This window comes from Euprymna scolopes, chromosome 46, assembly GCF_053919585.1.
Source record: "Euprymna scolopes isolate OS-2025 chromosome 46, ASM5391958v1, whole genome shotgun sequence".
Taxonomy (NCBI): Eukaryota; Metazoa; Mollusca; class Cephalopoda; order Sepiida; family Sepiolidae; genus Euprymna; species Euprymna scolopes.
In genome coordinates, this window is record NC_136527.1 from 118,194,888 (window position 1) to 118,214,598 (window position 19,711).

The following is a 19,711-nucleotide window of genomic DNA, read 5'->3' on the forward strand; positions in this document are numbered from 1 at the left end:
TTTAATCATCGAATATGTTCACTTTTCAAAATGGCACTGTGCCTTGTTTGGGGTGAAAATGCAATAACAAACAAGGAAATAGATGAGTGTCATATCATCTAGTGTGGATTCTGTCCACTAAGGGAAATTCGCGAGGGGATGGTGTAGCAGCCGAACCTTGCTACAATCACAGGTAGGAGCTAATTTGTTTATTTTTCCCGTTGACATATTTTATATTCATAGAAAGTTAGGTAATAATCTATTTACTTTTTTTTTAATAAAAATATCTTGGTCACTTTTTATAAAAAAACATTCAAATATATTTGTGAAAACGTTCGTGGAACTAATTCAGATCGGCTATGTATTAAAAGAGAAATAAATATTTAGTTGCTCTACTATTTTCAGTCAATTACAAAGTAAATATATGAAAAATGTTGGGAACTTTTAATCATCGAATATGTTCACTTTTCAAAATGTAAGAAAATAAAAAATAAAGATAATTTATTTCACTTTTTTGTTTATTTTTCTACTATTTTCAATCAATTACGAAGTAAATACGTGGAAAAAAACAATATTGGAAACTTTTATTAATCGAATATGCTCACTTTTCAATCAATTGTTTGGGTTAGGCGAATTCGGGAGGGGATGGTATAGCAGTCGAAACTTGCTACAATCATAAGTAGTAGATAATTCTCGCGACTCGAGATTTGAAATCAATTTTCATACTTAAAAAAATGGTGACACCGGAATACGTAATCTTCTTCGGTTTTATCTGTTGTTTTCGTTATTTCCTAGTCTCTTAAAAACACCAAACTTTCAGTATCGCTAACACTTTACTTTGCTTTAAAATAAAAATGTATTGATTAATTTTTATTAAAAAAAAACATTCAAATATATTTGTGAAAACGTTCGTGGAACTAATGCACATCGGCTATGTATTAAAAGAGAAATAAATGTTTAGTTGCTCCACTATTTTCAATCAATTACGAAGTAAATATGTGGAAAATCGAATATGCTCACTTTTCAATCAAATTGAAACTTGCTACAATCATAAGTAGGAGATAATTCTCGCGGCTCGAGATTTGAAATCCAGTTTCATACTTAACAAAAATGGTGACCCCGGAATACGTAATCTTCTTCGGTTTTATCTGTTGTTTTCGTTATTTCATAGGCTCTTAAAAACACCAAATTTTCAGTATCGCTAACACTTTACTTTGCTTCAGGATTCTTTCCTTAAAAAATTCGGTTTGACCGCTTACTTGCACAAAAAAAAGTTGCAAAATAAAAGTACGCACTTTTCATAGAAAACAAAAACAATCTTCAAATGTTGCTTACTCATCACTTGATAATTCTTTAGAACACTGTTCTACCACTGGATATTCTTTTCGACGAAAAGAAAAACAGAACATCATCACTGCTGAACACTTAAAACTTAAAAGCTGAAACATGTTCAAAGGCACGTGTCTCATAGACAAAGCTAAGCACATTTCATCGGAAACACATTTTTGCATGCTACCTTTTCCTATTACTAACTCCCAGCATTATATGCACACTGTGGATATTACAGCAGCAGCAACAACAACAACAACAACAACAACAACAACAACATTTACACACGTGGCGTAAATATTCTCTGTTACAAGAAACAATCACCTCCACAAAATTATCTCACAAAAAATCCTTTTCACAGAAAAACATTTTTTTCCCACAGAAAAAATAAATAATTGTTTACTGAACAGTCGAGTCCAACAAAAACGCGTTACTGGCGACTTGCGATCCCAAACACTCCTCATAGAAGAACACGCTTAAAACTATTTTTTCACAACCTCATCGAAGTAAACCCACCAACAATACAATTCGTTACCGACGTTTAGCAACTAGCCACTTAAGGACTTAAAATTCCACTGGAATAGTTCAAATTTAAAGAAATCATATACAATTCTACCAAACAAATTCGAACACTGTCACAAGCAGCACGCTTCATGTTGACACACACAAAAAAAAAACGGACGGACATATTACAAAATCCTCATACTATGAATTTTCTATATTATAACTTACAATAAAAGAACTTTTCTTTTATTTCGATAAACATTTTTGGTTTTCTTCCAAAAGCCAATCCAATAAGGGGATAGCTGCAGCAGCCGAAATTTGCTACCATCAGAGACAGGAGCTAATGCTCACGGCTCGAGAGTTGAACTCCATTTTTCTCTGGCTTGTCCAATCATAAGCCAGCTCTCAATTACGTGACCGAGTGTATAAAAGGTAAAACCGAAAACCCCTCCCTCTTACTCCTCTTTTTCCCTGCTCTACTCAGCAGTACACATCGCCGGGGGAGGGGGATTCAGCCAAAGTGAGTATTACAACCAAGATCACTCTTTTCTAACTCCCAATACTGCTCTCTAATGCTGTTAGATTTAATTTCATGCGAAAGACTTTCAAAGTCAGAAACAGTGTTATATACGTCTATGACCTGTGGCGACGGAAGGTTTCAGCAGAATTCTTAAGGCCTCTATATTACATATTCTTGCCCTTTAAAAAGTTATTTGAAATGGACTTCCCCAACAAATCATATTGTTATGTAGTGGTTAAGCAGATAAAAAAACAATCGTGATTGAAATCGCCATGTGCTGACAGATTATCAAAATATGTAAAACCTTGTCAAACTCAGTGATCAGTCAAGTTTACACCGGAAGGTATTTGAACAGCTGAGCTAAAGTTGAAGTGTCGTCTACCACGCCTGTCAGTTTACTAGAGCATCGTTGAGTTGCATTGAAGACGTCGAAAGAAGATTATTTTAAAAGTGGGCTCCTCATGAGGGGGGAAGGTCTCAGAATATAAGATGAGATCAGCGATCACGCCTTTGCTATTACGACTACCTGGGATGAATAATATATATATATATATATATATATATATATATATATATATATATATATATATATATATATATATGTATAAGGAATGAAAAAATATACCAGCGGTGGTTGACGTTATGTTTAAAGAAAAAATAGAAAAAACCGAATGAAATTATTAAAAAATCAACGTTTCGTCCTTGTTTCAGAGGACATCTTCAGGATAATTGAAATAAAAATGTGATAAAAGAAAAAGTCCTAGATCGTGCGAAAAAAGACAGTTTTTTAAAATCCAACCCATGTCGGGAAAGGACGAATATGTGTGCGTGATATATAATATATATATTCTGGAGAAACAATAGCAGAACAGGTATGTCGTTATGTCATCATGTTATATGTAATTATGTCGACACGCACACATCAACAGCACTAGATGAGACAAGGCACAGACTGTAAAATAGACATTTTAAACAACGTACATGCATACAAACGGTTTGTTTTTGATTAGAAACAAAGGACATTAGAAGTGCCACATATACAAATTAAAACATTACGATTCAAACAAATATACACCCATCACAAACGCAAATAGATCGCAAAGATACATATATACAGATGTACGGTTTAAATAGTAAAATATATACATCAGGCATAGAACCACCACTACATAGAGATTATGGAACGATAGTCCCTCTAGTCCTGGTATATCACATGGCATTGTGGAGTGCAGCAGTGCATTGAAGATTTTCTTTATTAAAAACGTCTTCTCTTATCATGTTTTCTGTAATAGGTTTCCCCAATAATAATAGTGTAATTCCTCCTTTTCCTATTTCCTTCTCTTAAAATCTTATCTAAAATAATTTATCTAAAATGTTATGTAAAATAATTTCCACCACACTAAAATGATTCAGCAGGTTAGTTAATGCTTTTTTTCACATATTATTTTCTTAAAATGTGATTTGAAATCATTTTTTTCCGTACAGATCATAGGTTTTATTCTCTTGCTGTAATCATTAACATTGAATGACCTTTGGTTATTCTCTAGTAAAATTAATACTTTTCTCCGTCTTTTTTTATTATCAAGGCCAAGAGGTCACTCAAGGATAAGGGTTAAAGAGTGTACAGTAGAAATTGGAAAATATAGTAACCATTAGTAATGAAAATTCAGTAAATTTGATAACTGATATGGAACGGCTCATCAAGAACTTATTTACTTTAGACTTGAATACAACCATATTGTAGTCAGCCGGAAAGCAGGAAAACGGAAGACAATTCCACAGGCGTGCAGTTCTAAGAAAGAAGCTTTGTTCATGGAATCTACGTTTAGTTTTAAGCACAGATAAAGAGTGGGGGAATTATTGATAGTGTTTTCAGCTAGACGAGTGTTTCTTGTGAAAGTTTGGCGAGGGGGGACCATAGACTTAAGCTCAGTCGAACACTTTCCATAAAAGTAACGATAAAGCAGAGACAAACTCGCAACATCTCTTCTGTGAGATAGATGTTGCCGGGAAGAGAAAAGGACATCTCCTACGAGGCTACGATGTCTATTTTGAACTCTATCAAGGCAGGACAAGTCCTTTCTAGCAGCTCCTGCCCAGATGTGGCAACAGTATTCCATCCTTGGACGTACCTGGCTCTTATATAGATAGAGAATTGCATCCGCAGTGAGATATCTACTGGATCGATAGAAAGATCCCACCATTTTTCCAGCAGCCTTGGCAACAGATTTGATGTACGTGTTCCATTTAAGATCAGGAGTAATGGTCAAGCCCAGAAGCTTGTCAAAACTTGAGGCCTCCTGAAGACGACAGCCATTCATTTCAATTGATACCAGATGTGGATCAGAATGTTGATGATGTAAAGAGAGAAGCTTGGTTTTAGATGCATTAAAAGTAACCAGCCACCCCTTTCTCCATTGTACAACATGATCAAGATCAGAGGAGAGAGAATCGGAGAGAACTTAGTCGTTTACTGTCTTAGTTGTGCTACCATAAATGGTAGTGTCGTCAGCGTAAATGTCTATAAATGATGTAAGGATGTGATTTGGAAGATCATTAATGTAGATCAGGAAAAGAGTTGGGCCCAGGATGGACCCCAGAGGGACACCAGCATTAATACTGAGAGCTTCTGATTTTTGCCCCTCAACTACTACTCTTATGAACCTATCAGAAAGAAATGATTTAATAATTGAGAAGACATTTCCAGCTATACCATAGCTAGAGATCTTATGAAGTAAACCTTTATGCCATACCCTATCAAAGGCCTTAGATATGTCAAGAGCAATTTCCCTAGAAAGGTAGCCTCCGTCGAGAGATTTGCTAATCCTATGAGATATAACTGTAAGCACATCTGCTGTAGATCTAGCAGAACGGAAACCATATTGAGTGTCACTAAGAAGGTTATTTTTGTTGAGATGGTTGATTACTTCTGTATTTAACACAAATTCCAGCAACTTACTCATGACGCACAGAAGACTTATTGGCCTGTACTGAGAGGGGGATGGGCGATCACCTGAATTCTTAAATGCAGGGCATACTGATGAGATTTTCCAGGGTGATGGGAAACTATTCTCCTTAAGACAACGTTTAAACAGGTTTGTAAGTATGGGCGCTAGTTCTGGTTGAAGTTTTTTGAGTACTATAATTGGAATACCGTCAGGGCCAGTTGCTTTACTGGAATCAAGGTGTTTGATTAGCTTAGCAACATCACATACATATATACGTATATCACATAGCGTGTTTTCTGATACAGGAGGAAATATTGGGGGTTGGCGGCCTTGGTCGCAAAGGGTAGAATTAGCTGCAAAGTTCTTGGCAAAGAGTTTGGCTTTGTGTGATGCTGACGAGATTACCTCAGGTCCATTGATAATAGTTGGGATGGAGCACACGCTTCTGTTCAGGATTCTGTTTGCTATTTGCCAAAACTGGTGGGAACCAAGCCGTTTCTCAGCTACTTTGGACTTAACGGATTGAGCATACAACTCTCTTGCGTTCTTTATTACTTTCTTACAATAGTTGCTGGCAGTCCTGAAAGCGGCTTTAGTTTCCATACATCTATTACGTTGGAAGCAGTGGAAAAAGTGATTTCTGTGCACAATGGCAGCAGCACCTTCTGGAGAAAACCATGGCTGGCTGTTAGGTTTTTGCTGAAACTTTTTCGAGGGTATGAAACGGTCTATACCTACAATTAACCATTCGGTCAGGTCTGATACTATAGAGGATAATCCTTTTTAAACATGGAACGCAGAGGTAGATCAGATATAAATGTACGGAAGCTATCCCAGTCAGCCTTAGCGTATCGATATACTGTACGATGGAGAGGTACGTCTGGGGACTTGTTACATTTCATTTTTATCTTAATTGATACAACAGAGTGGTCGGAAGATCCAAGAGGAGACAGAACGGAAACTGAACATAGTTCAGGGCAAGTTGTGAGAAAAAGGTCTAGTAGGCTCGTATACTGGCCGTCATTTTCGGGCAAACGGGTGGGTTCATGAACAATCTGAGTGAGGTCATAGGCAATGGAGAAATCATGACAGAACCTCCCCTCATCATCGGTCTTGTTTGAGTGGGTCAACCATTCGACGTTGTGAACATTGAAGTCTCCACATACGTGAATGTTAGCTGAAGGATAAGAAGATAGGACTTAGTCAATTTTCTCAGATATACTTTGAAAGATAGTAACTCCGCTGTTGTGGGGGCGATAGAGAGTAAATATAAATGCAGTAGTGTGAGCTAAAGCAAGCCGGAAGCACATATAAGGTAAGTTAGGATCTTCCCTGGAGATGTCCCTACCACATGGAAAGCCATCTTTAAGATAGGCACATATTCCATGCCCATGGCGATCTTGGAGGTCAGATTTAGAAGTTAAGTCAGAGTATCCTTTAATTGCGAACTCTTCTAGGGAAATAGCCTGTCCAATGCCAGTTTCGCTTAAAAATAAAAGGTCTGGTTTAGTCTCCTGTAATTGGGTTTTACCTATGGAAAGTTAGAACGTAGACCCCTGATGTTGGAGAAGGAGACATGGTAGTAGGGGTCTTCGTTGTAAGTTGTAGAATCGGGTTTAATCGTGTATTTTTTCTTGAAACTTGTCATGATGAAATTTTGGAATTTGTGGACTAGATCGTCAGATTTACTTAGAGCAGGACAGAGAGGGGAAACTAAGAGAGAAAAAGAAACGAAGAATTTTTGTAGCTCATGATAAGGTAAAGCCGTAACAATTACCCACTAATATGGCATCGAGAGGCCCCACCAGAAGCTACTGCATGGTCCAGAATCCATTCACCAAATGGCAATACACCAGCCCCAGTACTTTGCACCTGCTGAAAGGACAGCCTCCTTAGTGGTTAATCCAAGGTTCGGGTCCCTGACTATCAGGCGGATAACGTCAGCCCAGACAAAACGTTTACCTCCAGCACCCTTACTAGTGACATGGCTACAAGGATAGATATAGAAACAGAAAATTTCCGCCATCTCTGCCAACTGTTCGCGCAAAATACTGACAACCTAGAAAACAGCTTTTTCTTCTTTCTTTGTCAGAAAAATCACTCATTAAAAAATGAGGACTGAGGGACAAATAAGGAGAAGCGAGAGTAACAGGAGCTGCCGATAACGCATCCACAATGCGTTTTCTATTCTCCATTAAAAAAATTATTAAGTATTCTACTTAATAAAAGTCCAACAGACGTGTTTAAGGGAAAGTATAGTGATAGATTCCCCTCTCACGAACTAAAAATGAGTACAATTTCGTAATCTGTTTTTGCAATCAATTTGGTAGATAAAGAAACATTTATGGACGAGAAAAAAGCAAGCATTTTATAAAACAGAAATACATAAATTAAATACTGAACTAAAATGTAGTTATTAATATTTGAATCTAAAAATAAATAGTGCGATTAATATAAAAGTTATTTATCTCAACAAAATCACTTCCGTCTCCAAAATGCAAACTGTAGTGAAGAATTTAGGATTTAACAGCGTTCAAAAGACTTTTTTTAAATTTTTTTTAATTTTCATAGGCTCTCCCCACACATTGCGGGTTATCGTATCTTGGCGTGACACACTCTGACCTGCTTTCAAGATTTTCAATTTGTTTTAATTATGTAAACATTATTGTCGCCTTAAATAGGATTTCACCAACAGATCGTAACCGTACTCCTCTGTTGTCGTCATAGGATAGTGTCAAGAGTTTTCTCTATACCTTTTGATTTCAATTCTTTTCTTCACTTATAATGTCAGAAAAAGCTTCTCCATAGATTGTAGGCACCTAGAATTTTACAATGGTTTCAGCAGTGTTAATGATAACTCCTTTTGTCACCTGAAAATGTCACCTAAAATGACTTCACCCTACGTATTGTAGGTCTACAAATCCTTATGCTGCACATGTACTTTAGTTTCTTGAGCAATGCTTTGGAGGCCACCTTATTGTAACTTTTTGCCCCATTGAAATGTAATCCGAAGTAAACTATTCCACAAAGACAAGAGGTCTTTCTTATCCTGAAGTGGTTTTGTTCCAGTATTTTTTATGTATAATATGGATATAGTTCCTCACAATTGGGAGATTCTCATTATATGCTGCTAGGAACTGAAAAATCAAATTAATTCATGTTCTGCTACCAAGCAATCAAAAACAGAATTGCCCCATAAAAATTAAACCCTTTCTTTAGACACTTTGCATGTGTTTTCTTGCTGTCAACAGGGGAAGAATCTTTTGCTATGTGACTCCCAACTCAAGAGCTATCTACTGAGAACAAGTCGCCTCTGAACAAGTAAATATCGGAAACTGTTATCAAACTACACATGGCTTATAACTCAAGAACTGAGAATCAGTCACCTCCAGGACTTGTATAGATCAACTAATCATCGAAAGTTGTTCTGAAACTGAACATGGCTTGCAACTCAAGAGGTTTCATCAGTTTTCTAAAGTACTAGCAATATATATATATATATATATATATATATATATATATATATATATATATATATATATATATATATATATATATGACTAGCATGGGTGCCCGACGTTGCCCGGGTGTTTTGTGGTGTATGCTGAGCAAAAAAAAAACGATCAATTTTTTTAAATTTTGACCCCTATTATGACTCTTTAAAATTTATTGTTTAGGGCTCAAATAAAGTTATTAAGTTAGATCCATGTCCAAGAAACCTATATCTAAAATTTCACGTGTTTAGACCCAAAATTGTCGGAGGAGTTTGGTAGAGGTCAAATCGTTGCACTTTGACCCCTTAATCGCCAAATTTCTGTCCGAAAATCAATCCCATCGATTTTCCCAAATCTCAATACCCAGTATATCAAATTTCGAATCTGTAGGCTTAAAAGTGAAAGAGTTATTGCATAGAGAAATGTACACACACACAGACACACACACAGACACACACACAGACATGTTAACTTTTATAAATATACTAGCAATGGGTGCCAGGCGTGGCCCGGGTGTTTGGAGGCGTATGCTGAGCAAAAAAAAGGTAATTTTTTTTAATTCGACCTCTATTATGACTCCTTAAAATTTATTGTTTTGGGCTCAACATCAGTTATTAAGTTAGATCCATGTCCAAGGAACCTATATCTAATATTTCCAGTGTTTAGACCCAAAATTGTCGGAGCACTTTGGTAGAGTGCTCAAAGGTCAAATTTTTTAACTTTGACCCCTTAATCGCAAAATTTCTGGCCGAAAACCAATAACGTCGATTATTCCAAACCTTAGTACTCTGTATAACAAATATCGAGTCCTTAGACTTAAAATTTACAGAGTTATTGCATATGGAAATGTAAACAGACACACACACAGGCACACACACACAGACACGTTCACTTTTATATATATAGAGAGAAATTCATCCTACTCTAAGGTTTTATCCTTTTTAAAATGTTATCTGCAATCGTTGGTCATTAAATAATGGTATGGAACACACCTAGAATGTTTCTTAATTCTTGTTCTTAATAGCTCCTTATTTCATATTTGTTTCACAAAAAGTATCTGAAATAAGTTTATATCGGTCTTTTTATAAGTTTATGTCTTTTTTATGTCAAACCTACGCAAGTTTATGGAGACAAAAAGAAGAAATTGCAAGTAAGAATACTAACAGACAACGCCGGGAAAGGAAAAGCTTATATGTTTGTATCAAAATGTTTTATTACTGGAATAAAAAAGAAACAGCTTAGATGTTTATATCAAAATGTTTTGTTACTGGAATAAAAAAGAAACAGCTTAGATGTTTATATCAAAAACTTTTGATACCGGAATAAAAAAGAAACAGGTTATATTTTTATATCAAAATTATTTTATTACTGGAATAAAAAACAGCTTAGATATTTATATAAAAGTGTTTTGTTACTAGGATAAAAAAGAAACAGTTTAACTGTTTATATCAAAATGTTTTGTTACTGGAATAAAAAAGAAACAGCTTAGATGTTTATATCAAAATATTTTGTTACTGGAATAAAAAAGAAACAGCTTAGATGTTTATATCAAAATATTTTATTACTGAAATAAAAAAAAAACAGCTTAGATGTTTATATCAAAATATTTTGTTACTGGAATAAAAAAGAAACAGCTTAGATGTTTATATCAAAATATTTTGTTACTGGAATAAAAAAGAAACAGCTTAGATATGTATATCCAAATGTTTTATTACTGAAAGAAAAAAACAGCTTAGATGTTTATATCAAAATATTTTATTACTGGAGTAAAAAAGAAACAGCTTAGATGTTTATAACAAAATATATTGTTACTGGGATAAAAAAGAAACAGCTTAGATGTTTATAACAAAATATATTGTTACTGGAATAAAAAAGAAACAGTTTAGATGTTTATAACAAAATGTTTTGTTACTGGAATAAAAAAGAAACAGCTTAGATGTTTATATCCAAATGTTTTGTTACTGGAATAAAAAAAGAAACAGCTTAGATGTTTATATCAAAATATTTTGTTACTGGAATTTGTTTAATCCCACCGCTGCCACCATGGCTTATTGGAGTGCTATTTATAGGAAATAGAGCCGAACAGAGGAGCGATTAAATTGACGTTTATTGAGCATGAAAGCTCGGCCGGTAAGATTGCATCCGGGTCTATACAAAGGAAGGTAATTGGTTTAGTGCATTACAACACCGACAAGCAGCTAAATCCCACCCTTTCACAGTAGAGATCCCTAGATATAAGAGAGCCTTCTTCTCTAGTAGTTTCTTCCCCAGAATCGACCCTGCTTCCCCAACTGTACTGACATACAAAAGTTAAAGTGTAACGTGAACCGACATCTTGCTGCCCAACTCCCTACATAGTACCCCTGTAGCTTATGTCCCTGATAGTAGCCCCCTATATCAAAGTGGCGATGTGCCTTGTTTGGGGTGAAAATGTTATAAAAAAATAAAATAAAATGAAAAAAATTTAACGGAGGCAGTTTACGACAAGTCTTTATTTTATAGTCGATTTGAAAAACACGTTGGTGTAGTCCTAAGTGAATTGATCTTACAGGAACGTTATCCAAAGATAGAAATTATTCGAAAGAAACTCTGCAATATTTTCTTATATAACGAGGGAATGATAAAAGAAAATTGGACAATTTTACTGATAGACACTGGCCATACGATCTGAACAATCAACCAATCAGAAAGCGGAATTGCTTCGTAAAAATATTGGATCTTTTCGAATACCTTGCACTTAATGTTTCGAGAATGATCTTTAATTTTTTCTGCAACATTTTTAAGTCCAAGACTTATAGTGATAAGCTACCCACCTAATACTCTTTCTATCTGCAGGCCTTGCACAGAACAGCTTCTCATACAAAACTCTTTTTCATCTACAGGAATCGTACAGATCAGCTACAGATATCGTACAGATATAAGCAATGCTTTCATTTCAGAACATCATCTTTGGTTTAAGGTCCAAAGAAGACGAAGCACTCTCCTAACATTTGTACGCATAGAATTTACCCATTTTCTTTTTCTATCCACTAATGTTGAAATATTTGTTGGTGTTGCTGTATTGAAAACAACAAAAAAAAACAACAACTCAAATTTCATGATTGATTTGTGTGCTTCAAGCGTGTAACCTATTTCCTCCTATTCCCATCTCTGATGTCACGTATTAAATAAAAACGACATGTTCGCATATCAAACATGACCAAAGTTGAAAAGAAAATACTGCATATTCTGAAGGTGTCGATTCTACCTGTAACTTGAGTATTTAACAATGACAATGACAATTTTAATGTTGGCTGTGATGGACTAAAGAAAGTTCCTTATTTTTAGTGAATTAAAAATTTCCCAATACGAACACAACAAACTCCAACAGGCACATATTCAACGCAATGGCTGAATCCGTAGTCAGTATTAGAACCGAACTAAAAGTGGATAGTTACATGCTAAACAACCATAAAAAAACAACTTCTTTTCATGTGATCCAATTTATCAAAGTTATACTTCTAACGATTACTATTGTCCTTTTGACCATTGGACACTTCTTAACTCTTATCCTCGAGTGACCTCTGGGCCTTGATAAGTGGTGATTCCTTTGTACAAAGGGTGACTGTGTTAAGGCGAAGTGTGAGGAATCTTTTCCGTACCGTTGTCGTACTATTCCACAATATAAGTAAAGTGTTACTTATTGCAGAGTTTACTCAAAAGTTTCATTGGATTTCTTCTCTTACCAGAAGCTTGCCCCAATTACATCCAAACGAGTTTCCTGTAGAAAAACAATCGCTCCATGAAAACTCTTGCGTTGATCATTGATGACAGACGTTTTCATTTAATAATGTATTGGGTGTCTTCATAAAGGCCGGTCAGCATTGTGCATGGTCAACGCGTTTCCGTCCGCCTGTTTCTATATCTTCTAATCTCTGAGGAAAGGAAACCATGGAGATAAAACATTTTTCTGGTGAGGGCTATTAAGCTTTAGGCGGGCTGTAGCTTTCAAGTGAGGCTCGAAAATCTCTCCCACATGTAAGAATGACCTCTACACTCTACGTCAATAGATTGTATAGCTTATAACCAATAACTGCCATGTTCCGACTTGTGTTAACACTAACTGTGAAACAAGAACGTCTTATTCGGGTGTCATGCAAAGTGTTTGGCGGGTGCAATCGTTGAAGATATGATATGGGGAACGGGCTATTGTCCATGTAATACATTCCCTTCTCTACAACACCAGTAAGACGAAATTAACAAGATTGTTGCTATAGTTTTACAACCGATACTCTCGCAGGAGTTTTCCGAAGATGTAGTTTCAACGATAAACTGCGCCCAAAACTTCAACTCTGCATTTTTTTCCCCAACTTCTCTTTTCTTTACTTTTTTATTTCCATGCAACAAAGTATATTGTTAGTGAGACTTAAGCGTTACTGAGCATGTTCAGCAACATCCTGAGTGGGGAATTGTGCAGTGAAATATTTGTTTACATTAGACTTAAATAGCTGCATGTTGGTGCAGTTGGGGTAAAAGGCAACGGAAAGGGAGTTCCAAAGACAAGCACGTTTCGTTCATGCATGGAATATTATTGTCACATCTTGGACAGTGCATCTGCCACTCGTCTCTCACTCCTACACTAGGTTAAAAAAAGAGTTGCCAACCTAATAGGCCCTGAACTAACAACTAAACTCAAGCCTCTGTACCATCGCCGAAATGTTGCATCGTTTTGCCTGTTTGACAAGTATTTCAATAGCAAGTGTTCTGATGAACTCCAAACACTAGTAGCCGCTCGACGACAATACCCTTGACAATACCCTCGACAATACCCTCGACAAAGCAAAATCCCACCCTTACACTGTAGAGATCCCTAAATGCCGTTAAGTCTTCTACTGAAATAGATTTCCCTTGGACTGCTGCACTTTTGAGTTCACTCCCGGGCCCCTACTTCCCTAATCCTACTGATATGCAGAAATTCAAGTATAATGTGAACAGACATCTCACTGTCATAATTAAAAAAAAATAGTAATTACCTTCTCTGCCACCAATAACAATGGCCAGTGACTCCCTGTCTGAGAGTACATCTTTCAAACTGCTTGGCCTAACGTTCACAGGAAACATGAGTTGGAACAATTATATTGAAAACATTGCCAGAGTCGCTGCGAAAAAGGTAGGCTCTCTCTACCGTGCTAGAAAACTAGTGACACCTGAAAGTATCCTGTACCTCTAAAAGGCCACCATTCGCCCATGTATGGAGTATTGCTGTCACATTTGGGCTGGTGCATCTGCTGCCAGTCTCTCGTTCCTAGACAAGGTTCAAAAGAGAGTCGCAAATCTGATAGGTCCTGAACTGGCATCCCATCGACGAAACGTTGCATCCCTCTGCCTGTTCTACAAGTATTTTAATGGTGAATGCTCTGACGAACTGCAGACACTTGTGCCCCCACGACGTAGACACCCTCGACAAACCCGACAGGCAGCTAAATCCCACCCCCACACAGTAGAGATGCCTAGATGCAAAAGATCTTTCTACTCCAGTAGTTTCTTCCCCAGAACCGCTAGACTTTGGAATTCCATTCCAGGTCCCTGCTTCCCTAACTGTACTGACATGCAGAAGTTCAAGTTTAACGTGAACCGACATCTTGCTGCCCAAATCCCAACATAGTGCCCCAGTAGTTGCTGCCCCTGATAGTAGCCCCCTACACCAAAGTGGCAATGTGCCTTGTTTGGGGTGAAAATGTAATAAAAATAAATGGTTATACTCACTTTGGCTGGGGGCCGTAGCCCCCCCCCCCCACGCTAGTGTGTGCAGCTGGCAAGGCAGAGAGAAAGAGGAAGAATAGTGTGTCATTTCGTCTTTATGTTTGCATCAAAAATGATGGTGTAACGTCTTGTTTAAGTGTTACGGCGTTTGGAAACAATTTGATCGGATGCATAGAATAAGAGACAACAGTTTGTTGTTTTAAGCATTACAAAAATAACCAATAAAGCCGCCATTGATGGCTACGCATTCAAGGTTCACCAAATATAGAATAAGAAACAACAAAATGGAGTTTCATTCTATATTAATAAACAACTTTATTTGTTATCTTCGTTATTAGCATGTGTACAAGAGATAGAAACGGATTAATAGGTGGAAGTGTCCTTGTGTAAAGATAGATTTAATATATTGAGAGAATTGTTCCGTTTACACGTGTTTATGGCTTCGTCTGGACGAAGAAGGTCGGTTAATGTGTTACAGAGAGAGAGAGAGAGAGAGAGAGAGAGAGAGAGTGTGTGAGAGGTGAGTGAACGGGGAGTGTAGACACGTTTACCAGAACCGAAGGTCAGCTGACCAGATTACGTATGAGTGACGTGGTCAGGTTGGCTAGATCTGTGAGATTTGATTTGGGCTTTGAAGAAGATGGGCGGCTTCCCGTTGCCTCCCCCTCTTCACTGTGGAGGGGAGAGACGAACGCTGACGTGTGTAGAAGAAGAACCCACACAGGCCGATTTCACTTCCACCTTCTGCAGGACATCTGGGGAAAGTGAAATAAAAACTATAAAACCCATTCATCGTCTTGGAGTGATAAATCTTCGTCAAACAGGTATCAAGTCTCCCTCCAGGATGAGAAATTTCCAGATGGTCCAACATCGAAGAAGCAGAGGTAGGTTCTGAAAATACATGTCACACACACGATTCCCTTTATGATAATCAAACACGCAACCCTTTATATTAGAGACAATCATACGCACACGGAATCCTTTTATGTTATACACCAAATGTAAATGGTGCCCCTTAATGATAAACCTATGTAACAAACGGAGAAAAAAAGGTCAATTTACGTATTGTCACTGTGTGTGTGTACGTGTGTGCTTGCATGTGTGTGTGTGTGTGTGTCGGTGTCTCGGCGAGAGCAGTTCTTTAGTATGATAAAGAATGTTCGTTTGAGTACCGCATGTGGAAATAACAGTGAGTTTGAAGAGAGCTATGTTAATTGTTATACTCACTTTGGCTGTGGGCCCTAGCCCCCCGCTGGTGTGTGCGGTTGGCAGAGCAGAGAGAAAGAGGAAGAAAGGTTTGTTATTTTGCCTTTTATGCACTCGATCACGTGATTGAGAGCTTGTGATTGTACAAGCCAGGGAGAAAATGGATTTAAAATCTCGAACCGCGAGAATTATCTCCTGCTTATAATTGTAGCGAGTTTTGGCTACTACAATGGGATATAAAGCAACGTGCACCTCTCAATTAAAATAGTAAGACTAAAGTAACATCATACCCACTAGAGCTTATGACAGGTGTCGTTGCAGAAGACGCCGGAATATGTTGGGTACATTGATAAATTACCTTAGGGGTTTTAATTCACGAGTTTTGACTCGGGGTTTTTTGCTCTTTTCTATTCTTTTTTTCTATTTTATTTACCCCCGACAAGGCATATTGTCACTGACACGTGCAGACGCTACTATGGATTGGAGGCCACAAAAATAAAACCACAAAAATAAAACAAAAAATAAAACCACATTTTCAGAGTTAAACACATTCGATGAATAGAACTTTTTAACTTTTTTCTTACACGTTCCCTTGTAATTGATTGAAATAGTGAAGAAGCAGTTAAATATTTATTTCTCTTTTAATACAAAGCCGATTTGCATTAGTTCCTCGTTCGTTTGCAAAATTTGATTTGAATGTTTTTCATAAACGTTTGAACATACTTGACTCGGACATTTTACAAAAGTAAATAGATTACTACGTAACTTACTATTAAAATGAAATTATGGCAAAGGAAAAATAAAGACAAAAATTGATAGAAATTGTTTCTTTTATTTTTCTTACTGACATTTTCTAACTCTAATTCGAAAAATGTTGAAACTGATTTGAACTGTTGATTGTCGCGAATTTATACAAAGTTTTATTTTCTTACAAGTAAAATAAATTTACATCGTATTTTGATGATCATCTATATTTTAGCTTGTCTTATACTTTATTAAGCTATTAAAATTACTATTTGTTAATTGTTGATGATCATCTATATTTTAAGTTGTCTTATACTTTATTGAGCTATTAAAATAACTATTTGTTAATTGTTGATGATCATCTATATTTTAAGTTGTCTAATACTTTATTAAGCTATTAAAATAACTATTTGTTAATTGTTGATGATCATCTATATCTTAAGTTGTCTAATACTTTATTAAGCTATTAAAATCACTATTTGTTAATTGTTGATGATCATCTATATTTTAAGTTGTCTAATACTTTATTAAGCTATTAAAATCACTATTTGTTAATTGTTGATGATCATCTATATTTTAAGTTGCCTAATACTTTATTAAGCTATTAAAATCACTATTTGTTAATTGTTGATGATCATCTATATTTTAAGTTGTCTAATACTTTATTAAGCTATTAAAATCATTATTTGTTAATTGTTGATGATCATCTATATTTTAAGTTGTCTTATACTTTATTGAGCTATTAAAATAACTATTTGTTAATTGTTGATGATCATCTATATTTTAAGTTGTCTAATACTTTATTAAGCTATTAAAATAACTATTTGTTAATTGTTGATGATCATCTATATCTTAAGTTGTCTAATACTTTATTAAGCTATTAAAATCACTATTTGTTAATTGTTGATGATCATCTATATTTTAAGTTGTCTAATACTTTATTAAGCTATTAAAATCACTATTTGTTAATTGTTGATGATCATCTATATTTTAAGTTGTCTATACTTTATTAAGCTATTAAAATCATTATTTGTTAATTGTTGATGATCATCTATATTTTAAGTTGTCTTATACTTTATTGAGCTATTAAAATAACTATTTGTTAATTGTTGATGATCATCTATATTTTAAGTTGTCTTATACTTTATTAAGCTATTAAAATCACTATTTGTTAATTGTTGATGATCATCTATATTTTAAGTTGTCTAATACTTTATTAAGCTATTAAAATCACTATTTGTTAATTGTTGATGATCATCTATATTTTAAGTTGTCTTATACTTTATTAAGCTATTAAAATAACTATTTGTTAATTGTTGATGATCATCTATATTTTAAGTTGTCTTATACTTTATTAAGCTATTAAAATCACTATTTGTTAATTGTTGATGATCATCTATATTTTAAGTTGTCTAATACTTTATTAAGCTATTAAAATCACTATTTGTTAATTTTGATGATCATCTATATTTTAAGTTGTCTAATACTTTATTAAGCTATTAAAATCACTATTTGTTAATTGTTGATGATCATCTATATTTTAAGTTGTCTAATACTTTATTAAGCTATTAAAATAACTATTTGTTAATTGTTGATGATCATCTATATTTTAAGTTGTCTAATACTTTATTAAGCTATTAAAATCACTATTTGTTAATTGTTGATGATCATCTATATTTTAAGTTGTCTAATACTTTATTAAGCTATTAAAATAACTATTTGTTAATTGTTGATGATCATCTATATTTGAAGTTGTCTTATACTTTATTAAGCTATTAAAATCACTATTTGTTAATTGTTGATGATCATCTATATTTTAAGTTGTCTTATACCTTATTAAGCTATTAAAATCACTATTTGTTAATTGTTGATGATCATCTATATTTTAAATTGTCTTATACTTTATTAAGCTATTAAAATCACTATTTGTTAATTGTTGATGATCATCTATATTCTAAATTGTCTAATACTTTATTAAGCTATTAAAATCACTATTTGTTAATTGTTGATGATCATCTATATTTTAAGTTGTCTTATACTTTATTAAGCTATTAAAATCACTATTTGTTAATTGTTGATGATCATCTATATTTTAAGTTGTCTTATACTTTATTAAGCTATTAAAATAACTATTTGTTAATTGTTGATGATCATCTATATTTGAAGTTGTCTTATACTTTATTAAGCTATTAAAATCACTATTTGTTAATTGTTGATGATCATCTATATTTTAAGTTGTCTTATACTTTATTAAGCTATTAAAATCACTATTTGTTAATTGTTGATGATCATCTATATTTTAAATTGTCTAATACTTTATTAAGCTATTAAAATCACTATTTGTTAATTGTTGATGATCATCTATATTTTATATTGTCTAATACTTTATTAAGCTATTAAAATCACTATTTGTTAACTGTTGATGATCATCTATATTTTAAGTTGTCTTATACTTTATTAAGCTATTAAAATAACTATTTGTTAATTGTTGATGATCATCTATATTTTAAGTTGTCTAATACTTTATTAAGCTATTAAAATCACTATTTGTTAATTGTTGATGATCATCTATATTTTAAGTTGTCTAATACTTTATTAAGCTATTAAAATAACTATTTGTTAATTGTTGATGATCATCTATATTTTAAGTTGTCTAATACTTTATTAAGCTATTAAAATCACTATTTGTTAATTGTTGATGATCATCTATATTTTAAGTTGTCTAATACTTTATTAAGCTATTAAAATAACTATTTGTTAATTGTTGATGATCATCTATATTTTAAGTTGTCTAATACTTTATTAAGCTATTAAAATCACTATTTGTTAATTGTTGATGATCATCTATATTTTAAGTTGTCTAATACTTTATTAAGCTATTAAAATCACTATTTGTTTATTGTTGATGATCATCTATATTTTAAGTTGTCTAATACTTTATTAAGCTATTAAAATCACTATTTGTTAATTGTTGATGATCATCTATATTTTAAGTTGCCTAATACTTTATTAAGCTATTAAAATCACTATTTGTTAATTGTTGATGATCATCTATATTTTAAGTTGTCTAATACTTTATTAAGCTATTAAAATCACTATTTGTTAATTGTTGATGATCATCTATATTTTAAGTTGTCTAATACTTTATTAAGCTATCAAAATAACTATTTGTTAATTGTTGATGATCATCTATATTTTAAGTTGTCTTATACTTTATTAAGCTATTAAAATCACTATTTGTTAAT